Source organism: Anastrepha ludens, chromosome 2 (genome assembly GCF_028408465.1).
Source record: "Anastrepha ludens isolate Willacy chromosome 2, idAnaLude1.1, whole genome shotgun sequence".
NCBI lineage: Eukaryota > Metazoa > Arthropoda > Insecta > Diptera > Tephritidae > Anastrepha > Anastrepha ludens.
Genome location: NC_071498.1, coordinates 133,554,210 through 133,567,908, shown reverse-complemented (window position 1 = coordinate 133,567,908; position 13,699 = coordinate 133,554,210).

The window sequence follows — 13,699 nt, the reverse complement described above, 5'->3', positions numbered from 1 at the left end:
TGCAACCAGTTTCAAACGAGCTAGTTACAAATTCGTTCAAGATTTTGCGGTCATATTTAAAAACCAATGAACATACAACCGATTCTCTGTACAATGGTTTAAATAATATTGAAGCTTGTTTTGAAGATCATAATAAAGAATTCTCTCCTCATGTACTGTTTTATCAATAAAATTGTTTGCTAACCCTTGAGTTTTATGGATTGTTTTATTTTTCCATCAGGTTTTATATTATTTTGTTTATGGATTTTTATTTATGTATGTACATATGTATATTATATTTGATAACTCGAAATCTTGATATCTCGATTTTTTTTTGTGGCATGTCATAGTTCGAGTTATCGAATTTCGACTGTATTTACAAATAAATCCGTGCATTAAGTCGAACTTTATTAGCTTAAAAATTAAAAAAAAGTCAAGCTAAAAAGAGGCATTTTTACGAGCGTTGCTATTTATATTTCTAGCCTAACAATAGAAAAATTAACATTGGTAGCTGAAACCGGTTTTTTTATTTTTTTTTTATGAATATTCTCCAAGATCATCAACACACTTTGGCATTCGCCAGAACCAATTTTCGAAGCGCTTTGTCCAGTCGCGTTTCCTAGACATTTTTAAATTTTGTGTAACCCACGCCGAACGAACCTTTTTTCACCGCAAGGTGATCATGCAAAATCTTATTGATGCTCGTCTTACTAATGCTCAAGGGTATCTGTGGTGCCAAGGAGCCAAGGTGGTCGCTTCTTAACACATCAGTGCCAAAGACCTCAAGCCAGATTCGAGCGAAGGTGGGGCAGACGCGCAGAAAGTGGACCGCCGTCTCATCCTCCTTTCCATATGCTGGGCAGAGTATACTGTCTGAGATGCCTACCTGTTCCATGTTCTTCGTCCACGGAAAAGTGGCCCGTCATCAGTCCAACCAGCTGTCTGCAGTCCCTTCTGCTTAATGACAGGGGGATTTGCGACAGTCGGTCGGACAAGACAGGTAACATCAATTTAATCGATCTGCTGCCTATTTCAGCTTGCCAAGCTCGCTTGTGGGTTGTAGTTACCCATTTGCTAACCGTGGCTTCCCCAAAGTGCAGAACCGTGCTCGGTCCGGGACCCATCCGTGAATATGCGAAAACAGTATTTACCGGGCTCATTTTCAGAGTTTGACCACAACTGAGCCGCTGGCAGCACCGCACTGTGTCCCTTTTCAAGTACACATGACTCTTGATGGTATTGAGAGAATCCTTGAATCGAAGTCCATGCCTTCTCTGTTTTCCAATGTTGGACAGGTGCCGTAGCAGTTCCCATTGTGTTTCAGCCTGCAGATGGCCCTTAAGGTCTCTCTTTGGATGAAAGCATCAAGTGGTGGCAGACGAACCAGAGCATCCAAGGGGGGTATTTGCTCGCCATATTTCTTATTTGAGAACATGCGACATGCACCTTATGAAAGCGTTTCGAAAGAATGTTTCACGACATTGATCAGAATGCCCTTCAGGATGTCGGCGCAAGGCTTTTGGATGGCCTCTACGGACACAAAACGTTTTTCTTTCATGGTAAAATACTGTTTTTTGAATTGGTAGAAGTCACAGGGAGCCATATCAGGCAAGTAAGGTGAGTGATTGATGGTTGAAAAGCGATTTCTAGTCGAAAAATCAGTCACAAGAGTGAATTGATGAGATGGTACATTATCACGCAACAAGCGCCAGCTTCCTCCTTCGCGGTATTCAAGGTGAATTCGACGAATGCGATGGAACAAACGCCTCAAAACGCCAAGATAGAAAATTTCGATGACGGTTTGGCTCATTGGCGTGAGCTCCTTGTGGACAAATCGGAGCAAAATTAGTATTTTTTTTTTGTCAAATTTTCTTTAAGGGGGTGTTCTGGTCTAGACGCCTTAATTTTAGGTATTTTTAAAACTAAGATAAAACAAAATGAAAAACATTTTTACTATCCACTTTTTTTATGGTTTGTACTATATTAATATTGAAAAAGTATAAAAAAAAATTAATATAATAAAAAAAAAAAAAAAAACTCGTGGAATTACAGGCCGGTGGAGTGGGGGCTACATAAGAAACGGACCCCAAGGATGACAGGATTCCATCCTTTGTAGTGATCTAAAACAAACAAGTTAAATAAATTCTTCACTAGTTACGATGGCGCTATCAGATTACGCCAAATTAAAGAAAAAAAATTCACAAAATGGCGTCAACTTGAAAAAAAAATTTTTTTTACCCTCTTTTTTTGCTTTTTAAAATTTTTTTAAAATACTTCAAACTTAAATTTTTCAAAATCCGAGGCAGGCGCAATAGACAGATGTAGGTATAACAAAAAATTCTTATCAAACTTCAAAGCGATCGGTCAAGTAGAACTTGAGATATCATGACGACCATCTAAAAAAAAAGTCATTGAGAGAAAATCGCGTTTGAAGCTTGAGCAACATTTCCAGTAGAATAACTCATGATCATCATAATATTTACTGCTCACTCTGGATTAATCGCCGATATATTTCCAGGTATATATTATAGAAGTATAAAATATATATATGTATATGTATAGAATAAATAAAGGTTGAGTGGGATCCAAAAGATTTTCTGGAAAGAACGAGTCCTCAAGTGGTTCGGTAATATCTGCCGTTCATTCTGCGATTCACTCCACTCGGCCGGCTTAGTAACTCCAAAAATAATTCTAATTTTGAAAAATCCGTTGAAGAGCATATTTTTGAAGGTGTAAACTTTGAAAATAAGCAAAAAAAATTGATTTTTACAAATTTCTAGATCAGAATATCCCCTTAACAACCGAGGAAGGTTGAAATTTTGCTCAGACTCCAAAAAAACAAGCACCATCATTAACATGATCGCGGAAGTTACTGAAATCAAAACTGATGCTGTCAGTAAAGTAATATCCGCTGAGGCGCACATTGAAGATGATGCTAGCGACTGCGGGTCTGAATTTTTTTTGCATTTAGGGAGAAGTTCATAAAATTTTTTTCTTGCATTGTAATAATAATAATCATATATATACACATATAAATACTTATATTATATAATGTAAACCCGCCGTAGCCGAATCGGTTGGTGAGTGATTACCATTCGGAATTCACAGAGAACGAAGGTTCGAAACTCGGTGATACACCAATATTAAGCAAAAGGTTTTTCTAATAACGCTCGCCCCTCGGCAGGCAATGGCAAACAGCCGAGCGTATTTGTGCCATGTAATAATGAAATATGGGGCATAACACCTGGGGTTACTAATGATTTTATCGTTATGTATGTCAGTAATGTAGGGTTAAAAATATCCCGGAATTTCGGGATGAAAATTTTCCATTACTATTGACATCCCTAATGCACATACATAACTCTTGTCCTGTACGTCGTCCTTGACTTGACAAGCGAATTAACTTATCCTCTAAAATAGCGCCATAAGTTATGTCGAGCGTTTGTTTAGGACCAGCAGGTGAGCGTGCGGTTTTGTCCAATCGTTACAATCAAACAAAGAAATGTTTTGCATGTACACCTAAAGATGTAAGAATACACATAATTTTTGTGGTTTGACGCATATTTGCATAGGTATAGGGTTTTTCAGTAAAAGCGGTCGAACTTTTCAATTGAATGTAACAAGCATTTAATTTGTTGCTTTTATTATTTTCATCAGCATTCAATATTAATACCCGTGTATGCATGTGGAAGTTTAATGTGTACAAATAGCAGCTGCATCTCCGACATAGGTGGGTCAACGTAGTAGACCATTTTTAGGGTGGCAAGAGTCTATGGTTTGTATTCATAGACTAGAAATTTCACAGAAAAAACTCGAACTTTCTTAACTCACAAGCTATTGGTGGCGAATAAATTACGCCACTCGAACTTTTCATATAAGAAATTCACGGTTTTCTGTGCAAGTGGCGGCTTCCTATTAAAACCACAGAGTTGTGTGATTCCTACCATCTATCATAGGCCACCAATAGTTGCCTACCATCATCCCATATCTGTCGCCCTTAAGAGTTAGCACAGATTTTTGCGTATATTTGAAAAAATAAGAGCCAATGAAAGCGCTGGACCAAAACTCGCCCAAACTTGATTTTTTAGGAGTGCAGGGTGCCTGAACTTTTTGCCTTCCACTTAAAAGTATGTATATGGCAGTCCAAAAGGCTAACCATGAAAACAAAGCTCCGAATTTTTAACTCCAACGTAGAATCGGTACTTCTTTATTGCTGTGAAACATGGCCTTTGGCCGTTGCAACAGAAAACAATTTCACATCTTCATAAATCACCTTCATACATAAGTCATTCTGCGCATATCGTGGCTCGATAACTAGGCGTCAAATGATAAGCTCCTCACCCGAGGTAGACAAAGGTCAGTTGAAATTGTGATTCGCGTGCGTAAATGGAGATGGATTAGTCATTCTTTGCGAAAGTCGGAAAGACTGACATCAGTAAAATGTCCTTAGACTGGAATCCGCCGTAGAGGTCGACCCAAAGGTTCTTGGAGCCGAAGCCTGTACGAAGAATTCACGACAGCTGATGGCTCGCTGACATGGCCGCAATTAAAGCTTACTGCCAGAAATCGATTCCAGTGGAAGTTATCTATGTCGGCACTTTGCGCCCCTAGCCGGCACGCTAGCAAATACCAATAAAAATACCTTCAGTAATAAATATACCTTCCATTGAGATATCTCCAGTGGATTTATGACTCGCGAAACCAAGCAATTTCGTTAGTTCACAAAGCCATTTAACCAGATATGAGTCTAAGCAGTGAATACGATTTTTTTTGGAAGTCAGCATATATTTTTAACCCTTTATTGCATTGATAAATAAAACGTGGAAAAAAAAAAATGTTTCACGTTGGAAATAGCATTATTTAATTATCAATAAGACATATTAAAAGAAAAATAATAAAAAAGTCTATCAGATTCAGTTTAAGAGGCAAAGGAGGCGCAAAATTAAAATGCTGCATGGCATCGCTCTCGAAATACCAATACTTCTGACCCATATTAAGAACTATACCAACCTGTTCAAGAAAGTCTGTGCCAATCAAAGTCCGATTACTGGTAGCGTTAGGTAACACCATGAACTCAATGTTGAGACATCGACCTCCAATCATTATTTTACACACAGTGGACAAGCTTTCTTGTGTAGAAGTACTACCCTCAGCTAACGTAATTTCACATTTCACATTTCGGTATTTACAGCCTTTAAAGTCCATGACAGACTTTAGATTAGCGCTCGCTACGCTAGTACGTGCACCACAATCGAAAAATGCTTGCCCTGGTACACCGAAAAGTTGTACGTTGACCATAGGTATGTCTCTTCCAAAGTTGTACGTTGACCATAGGTATGTATGTCTCTTCCAATACCATTCGCAGTTGTTGAATTAAAATTCGCGAAACCTTCAGCGTGTTGATTTTTGTTCCGACATGTTGCACAATTTGCGCGAGTAACGCCTGGGGTATTACAATCATATCAAGCAAATTTAGGCTTAACAGTTACTGCCTGCGCAATTGCCACTGACTGAGCTTCCGCAGCATCGGCCTTTTGGTTTTGTTTTGAAACAGTTTTCCGGCGTGTGACCTTTCTTGCGACAAAAAATTGCACCGCAGTGGCACTTCACTGTTAACACTCTTTGCAATTTGATCAGAGTTTCCACTCCTACATTCACATAAAAAAAGTTCGGCTTCTCGAACCTCGCTGAGCAAATCTTCATAAGATGATATCTTTCGTCGGCTTATTCTTTCCCGGATTTGTGCGTGCACCATGCCAAACAGCATGTCTAGTTGTTCTGCTTCAGCAGGAACGACATCTAGCTGCAAAAATAAAGCTCGCTTCTTCCGAACAAAGGTGTCCGTCGGTTCAATCTTCTGTTGCTTTAAATCAAATATTTCGGTACAAATTCGACAGGCCGGTTTTGCAGGTGAAAAAGTTTCGCGCAGTCTACGTGTAATGTCTGCAGCAAAATCAACGACTTGCTCCTTAATATAATACCACGCCTCCATTCTGCAGCATCTCACTCAAGTAGCATTGACACTCCTTGAAAGTTGAAATTCCCGCAATGAACTCTTCCACTTTTGCTGAACTGCTCACTATATATAACTCTTGTTTTTTTAACCGTAATAAATCCTCCGCAAAACAAATGCGTTTAGTAAGCTAAGCTGCGCGAGCAAGAGCAACACTTGTTTTGCAGTGGCCAGCCAACGCTGTTCACAATACAAAGGTAGTCATTGGCAAGCACCTAAGCTCTGCTCACCGCCCATGATTCAATTATTAAAGGTTTGCTCAGTAAACAGCTTTCTCGTTCTCTCTTGACGAATCGGCTCCCTTAGCAAAAAACTGTGTTGCTAACTCTAAAAATTGTAAGTAAAAGTGGAGCAAAAGTAAAATTAAATTAGAACAAACATAATCGTTGGCATCATTTCTATTTGATTTCTTCGTATTCGCTGATATTTGAATTTCTGAATTCGTGAATTTGAGTAAGTATTTTAGTAAATATTTAATATTATTATACAAATATTATATATATTATTTAACAAATAAATTATAATTTTACATTGATTAGGTTATTTCAGTTTGTTTTTCAAGTAGATAGTAACATACATTTTGACTTGGGGATCATTACTCTAAATTAACGTAGGCAAAACGTAGTCAAGTATGGCGTAAGTATGTTAAAGTGTGTTTTTAGTCAATTAAATTTGTGATGAATCTGCTTCTTCTATGAAATAATTTATTATGACCCTATTTGCCTATCGCACGGCAGTCGGTACTTCGTTACCGGACCAACGCGGAGTTATATTCCAGCATGTATGGGTAATGTTAATGCTCTCGCAATCACAATCGCAAAAATTAATTCATAAAATCTAGTTATTGGACTAATTTCAACTATTTTGTTTTTTAATTCTCACTAGACGAATTCTGCTAAAAACTCCTATTTGCACCATATATTTGCTTATACACTTACATATGTATGTATGGTATATGAAATTAGATTTACATTGTCCATGAAAAATGAATTTTAAAATAACTTATTTACATTCAAATATTAATCTTAAATTATGCTTTAAACCGTTTGCAGCTTATTTCCATTTAAATAAAAAAGTACATTTTTACTACCATTATCATCAAGAGGGATTTAATTTTTTCCCCTTTCTTACCCTTCTTAAATGCAACCTTTTGTAAGGGAGTGTTAAAATTCTAATGACACAAGTGAGCAAACCTTTAATAATTGAATCATACTCACCGCCGATTACCAAACGTTGTGTTCTTCCTAAAAGCGCGCAGGCTTTTTATAGGCAAAAGCAATCCTATTAGAAAATTCAAATTTAGAGTTTATTCTGTTATCGTTTTTTGAAAATGCATCACTTGCACTTCAATTCTGCTTTTTCACCTAACCTACTTGCACAAAAGTGCGGTTATTTGGATATTTCATAAAATCATAAACAACTTTTTTTACGTTTCATTATTGTGAAATATATATTTTTGATGTATTAAAGTAGTTTGAAATATTTTACAATACTTAATTAGGAAATAAAATTGAATCAAAACTGCAGTATCGTATGTGGGTTCATATGCGGTAAAGGGTTAATAATATATTTATAGCTTTTTAATAAATTGTGTAGAATTTCAGTAGCTTTCTTAAAATGGCCGCAATACATTTTCAAAGTTCGAGCTTACCTATTGAAACCCCCTATGTATTATAAGCATAAATAGTAAAAATGTTTGTATGCACGCAGCAGCCCGGAACTATGATGCTGAAGCAGACGATGATGACCACGATACACATTCTCGTATAAATCAAACTGTTTGACGCCATCGTTGTGTCCCTACATCAAATTGGTTGCCTCTACGGAAGAAAATCAGTAAGAAGATAGAGAAAAAAGAGTAGTTGCGGTTTGACACAGGTGTTCTTGCCAGGAAATATGCATAAATTTCAGGATTTTGTGCTTAGTCTGGTTTGCTATGGTTTTACCCAATCTTACTTGAGCATTAAAAGCATTTGCTTTCATTTCAATTTGGATTTATTTGATGACTGTGTGGCTTAAGGTGCAAAAACAAAAACAAAACAAGTAAAAAAAAAAAAAATTTAAATGAAAATCGAAAATAAAAGCAAATTCCTAGTAATAGATAAAGAAATGCAGTAAAAGAGTTTCGGGCAACTGATCCCCTTAAAATAAGAGTTTGTTGTTAGTGCAACTCTTCCAAAGCCTTTAAAGTTAAATAATTGTAATTATAAATTTGTTTGCGGTTCGTAATGAATATTAATCACTACTCTGCTCACTTTTTGAGGCTCAGGACGGAAGAGAATTAAATCAAAAATTGGTATAGACACCGCAATCGAATTTCTAGAGCCAGAAATTAGCACTCATAACAGCATGTGAAGGTACACGATGCTGTACCAGCTGGTAGCAGAGGAAGAGGAAGGCCTCCTCTGCGTTGGAAAGATCAGGTGGAGATGGACTTGGCTTGACTTGGTGTGTCCAACTGGTGCCGGTTAGCAAGAAATGACCGGCGCGCTTCGTTAAACTCGGCCAAAATCGCTTAAGCGGTTATCGAGGCAATCAAGAAGAGAACAAGAATAGGAAATATAAACGTTTTGCATCAAAGCTCATATAAAAACGCTGATTCAAGAGAAACGCAAGCTGCAATGTCTTTGCCAAACAAGTGGATATAAGAACCACAGAAGAAAGGCCACAAAATAAATTAAACAAATCTTAAGGGAGGCGAAAAATCTGGAAGACACGACCTCCACTTTCGACACGACAATATCTTTCAAGACTCACTCCAACAGAAGCAACAGAAACTATGGTATGTAACATGAAATATATCACAACAAACCTGACACCAATAAAAACAACCCATGGTCGGTGGACAAACACCGCCAAAACAAAAGCCTGTGAACTTTCGAAACAGCTTTCTAAGTTTTCAAACTTTCACCCGGCCAAACTCCAAGAGAAGACAGCAAAATATATTAATTTCTCAGAGCACCGTTCCTTGTGGGTCTCCTGGTCGGAGCATTTAAGTAGAAGAAGTTAAAGATGTAATAAATAAAAACTTGAATGTAAATAAAGCAGCAAAATACGATCTTATAACGAATAAAATTCTAACAGAGTTACCTTTATGCGGCTACAATTTAACACCTGCGTTTTCAATGAAATTTTAAGAACTGAGTATTTTTCTGTGCATTGGGCCAAGTAAGCCTCCAGCAAAAACTATTGTTGCTTTCCTCCTATCGGCCGATAAGTCCACTACCTGCGCTATCAAACCTTTTGAAAAATTATTTTTAAAACAGCTCAAGCCGATTTTTGCACAGAAGAAACTAGTTCCCATACAGCAGTTTGGATCTCGTCAACACCACTCGGCTATTGAGCGAGGCGAGTTCTTGCAATTATTTTGCTAGTGAAGCGCTAGAACCGAAAGAATACCTTGCTATAGCCATAACAGTCATAACACAAGCAGATAACAAGCGAGAACAACGCTTCCAAAATCGATTTGGTGGTAACTTTCTTTCCAGAAGTGGGCCTGTTCACTCCTGCCTCCTCGTTCGTGCGATTTAACGCCTCTGGATTACTTTTAATGGAGCTATCTTAAGTCATCGGTTTATGCTGACAAACCAGCAACTCTTCAAACATTGGAAGCCAGTACTCAAGCCACCATTGACGTCGTGCAAGCAGATTTATTGCAAAAAGTAGCCAAAAATTAGAATGACCGAATGGACCATGGAATTTGTAGCCTTGGCGGACATCGAATTTTATATTGAAATTATATTAAATAAAAAAAATTCAAATTGATTGGAAAAACTTTATTATTTTTGTGTAGCAACATTTAGTACATCTATCCTTTAAAGCTAATCCCTTTCTAATGTAGGTCTCAAGTGCGCCGTAATTCACTCATCCGTAAACACCAATTTTCAATGAGTAGCTAGGGGACTTCGGTAGGTACTTCGTGAATAACTTCAGTAATGTTGCCTTGCAATACCTCAATCGAAGCTTTGTTATCTACAAAGCATTTGGACTTTACTTGCCCACGCAAATAAAAGCCAAAAGGTGTGATTTCACATGACCCTGGTGGCCAATCTACTGGTCCTAGACGAGAGATAAATTTTTCACCGAAATGACGAGGGTGTAAAACTGTTATTTCACGAGCTGTATGGCAAGTAGCGCCGTCTTTTTGGAACAGCGGGCTGTCGTTGTGGAGATCACGAGCTTCAATTTCCTTGGCATTTCATTTATCATGGCGCGATAGCGTTCACCATTCACTGTTACATTGACTCTAGCCTCGTCTTTGAAGAAGTATGGGCCGGCGATGCCTCAAGCCCATAGATCGCACCAAACGATTGTTTACAATAGATGTAATGACTTTTTGATTGATTTTTGAATGGCTTCGGGTTGCTCTTCAAACCAAAAACGACATTTTTGCTTATTGTCGTAGCTATTAAGCCAAAAAGGGGCCTCATCGCAGAACAAATTTGGGTCTCAAAATGCGGGTCTTCGACTAGTTTCTCAAAAGCCCAACGACTGGAAGTATGACGCTTTGGAAGATCGGCCAGTTTCAAATCTTTGAGTAGCTTTTTATACAGCTTTCAAATCAAGAGCTTGGCGTCGCTCAAGTAGTGCTATAAGATAGGCGAAGTTATTGAGCTCGGCGCCGAATTCATTCTTCTGGGTTTTGGCAAAACTCTGTAATGTAAAATTATTTTCAATTTTGCCGATGTTTTGCCGAATAGTGTGCGTTCGTTAGGACGGTTATGTGCATCATAAATTGGCCTGAGCGCGCGATGAACACTTTTCAGAGAGCTTCGATTTTCGTAATGCAATTGTACGATTTGTACGAGTGGGTCTGGTTGTGAACGAGGACAAAACGAAGTACCTCTTGTCTTCAAACAAATAGTCGGCGCACTCGCGTATCCGCACCCTCGTGACTGTTGACAGTTATAATTTTGAGGTTGTAAAAAACTTCGTTTATTTAAGAACCAGCATTAACACCACTAACAATGTTAGCCTTGAAATCAAACGTAGAATCTCTCTTGCCAACAACTGCTACTTTGGACTAAGTAGGCAACTGAGCAGTAAAGTCCTCCCTCGACGAGCAAAACTAACACTCTATAAGGCTCTCATCATGCCCGTCCTAACGTATGGCGTAGAAGCTTGGACGAAGACAACATCCGATGAAGCGACGCTTGGAGTGTTTGAGGGAAAGATTCTGCGTAAGATTTTTGGACCTTTGCACGTTGGCAACGGCGAATATCGCAGACGATGGAACGATGAGCTGTATGAGCTTTACGACGACATAGACATAGCGCAGCGAATAAAGATCCAGCGGCTACGTTGGCTGGGTCATGTTGTCCGAATGGATACAAATGCTCCGGCTTTGAAAGTATTCGATGCGGTACCAGTTGGTGGTAGTAGAGGAAGAGGAAGGCCTCCTCTGCGTTGGAAAGATCAGGTGGGGAAGGACTTGGCTTCACTTGGTGTGTCCAATTGGCGCCGGCTAGCACGAGAAAGAAACTACTGGCATGCTTTGTTAAACTCTGCGTAAGCGGTTATAGCGTCAATTAAGAAGAAGAAGAATTGTGCGATTTGTAAACGTTGTTGAGGTGTAAGACTTTCCATGATGAAATGTCAATGAATACTGAAAAAAAATTATGTATTTAGTTTGACAGTAATCACGCGTGATCGGTCACAAAACCCAATTGGAAAAATTATCTCCCTTGTGATAACCCTTTATAAGTCTAGTAGTTGAACCGGATTAGTTGCACTTACTAATTCCTGGGGTCATTACGAGTTAAGTTGTTAATCCCTCGTATCTCTGTGCTAATATAGTCCGAAAGCATCTTCCCTATTAATTATTAAATAAATTAACGCATTGGAACCCGATTTTGCCAGCTGCTATAGAGAATGAGAATTGACACAAATTATGGGCTCTTGAATTATGTTTTTTGTTTCTTTTTACTTTTCCAATCAAAACTTTACTCCTACGTTTAAAAGCTAAATAGTTGTAGTTACGATATAGCTTGTAGAATTTCTCATTAAAAAATAATCTTTTAAATAGCCATTTGAAAGTCCATTAACCTCATTGCCCTTCGCCAACTTTACTCTCGATTAAGGCATTCAATAGTCATTTGTAAAGTTTTTCATCTAAGTAGCCTTTTAAGTAACGCAACAACAAATACGCATAAATATGTTAATACACGTACATACATACATACATACATACATTAAAGTGTCCATTATTGACTTGTAAACTTTTTCCTTTCGTATTTTCTTACTTTCTCGTTGAAATCCCTCTTTGTGTTGCGGATTATTCTGTTTTGCACAATAAGCCTCTAATCGTATTACAATAAATACAATACAGCACAAATACATATGCAAATAAACAAAGCGAGCAGCACAAGGAAACCATCAAAGTCGAAAGCATAAATTCTTAAAAAAAAAATTGAGTTTGCTAAAACAACAAAAAATAAAGTTAGCAAGAAGCAGAAGGCTTTATAAATAGATCTGCAGCTAATCTCTTTATGAGAAAAGTGTTTATACCGTTATATTGTGTTTATACTACACTACTAATGCAAAACGCTTTGGCGGCGATATTCAGGCCGAACAATAAAGTTACGTGGGTGGCCATCTTACTGGGAGAAGTTTGCGCGAGTTTATGTAATAACAGCAAAATTATTAAAGCAAACAGCGACCACGGCAATCGGCGGCACTCAGCTACCATTAAATTTCAGCAGTGTCAGGATTAGAACTTGTGCACTTTGCGGCCGAGCGCGGCAAACTTAATTCGAATAGCACGAAAAGTGGAAGCTAAGTGGTGGAGTGCGAGCAGGGGATGAAATGGGAAAGTTGAGAAGTTGAGAAGGCCATTTGACAGAAATTGGTGCTACCAAGCTTTCTAACTTTTAGCTCCATTTAATAACTTCATTTCTATTTAAGTTTCTTGAAGTCAACCATATTTTGTTTAGCCATAATTTTCACAAGTCTTTCAAAACTTTAGACAACAACAGGAGCGAATTTTGCCCCCGCACGTAATTTTAACAAATATTCAACAGGGCGCGGATATGTACGGTTTTTTGCATTCCTCCAAATAGGGTAAAAACTATCTTATTGTGAGCGAGCTGGGTTAAAATATTCCACAAAAATATTCCTCGTAGATTTCAGTCTTCTAAACTCGGTATTTTGCACAAATGCGTATTTTTGCCGGTTTTTCCCCGCTTTTACGATAAATACTCAGGCACAGTTTGTCCAATAGAAACGTAACCGCCATGAGTTAGAAACTATTTGACCAATTCGTTTCTAACGAACTGTATTATATGGACTTATAATTTTTATAATACGCAATAAATTCAATAAAATATATAGTCAATCTCTTGATTCCTGTCTGGGGGGAAAAAATAGAAACTGGTTTTGAACAAATTCTAATACTTCTTAGTAAATTTGGTCTCATACAAATTCTAATACTTCTTAGTAAATTTGGTCTCATACTTTCGAACCATATGCCAGTATTGGTATTCGTTGAAATACCTCTATTTTTTATTGGAAGCGTACTGTCAGCCCAGTCCTAGTATTTAGCCTCATCTTAACGTGAAACTTGGGGATTGCCTTTCATATTTTGCGGCCAATAATGAAAGCATAATAAAATGATAATGAAAATGCCTTTATTGTTCTTCAAAATACTTTCCTTGAAGGTCAATACACTTCTGCATTAACTTGAGTCAATTTTAAAAGCATTTTTGCCAC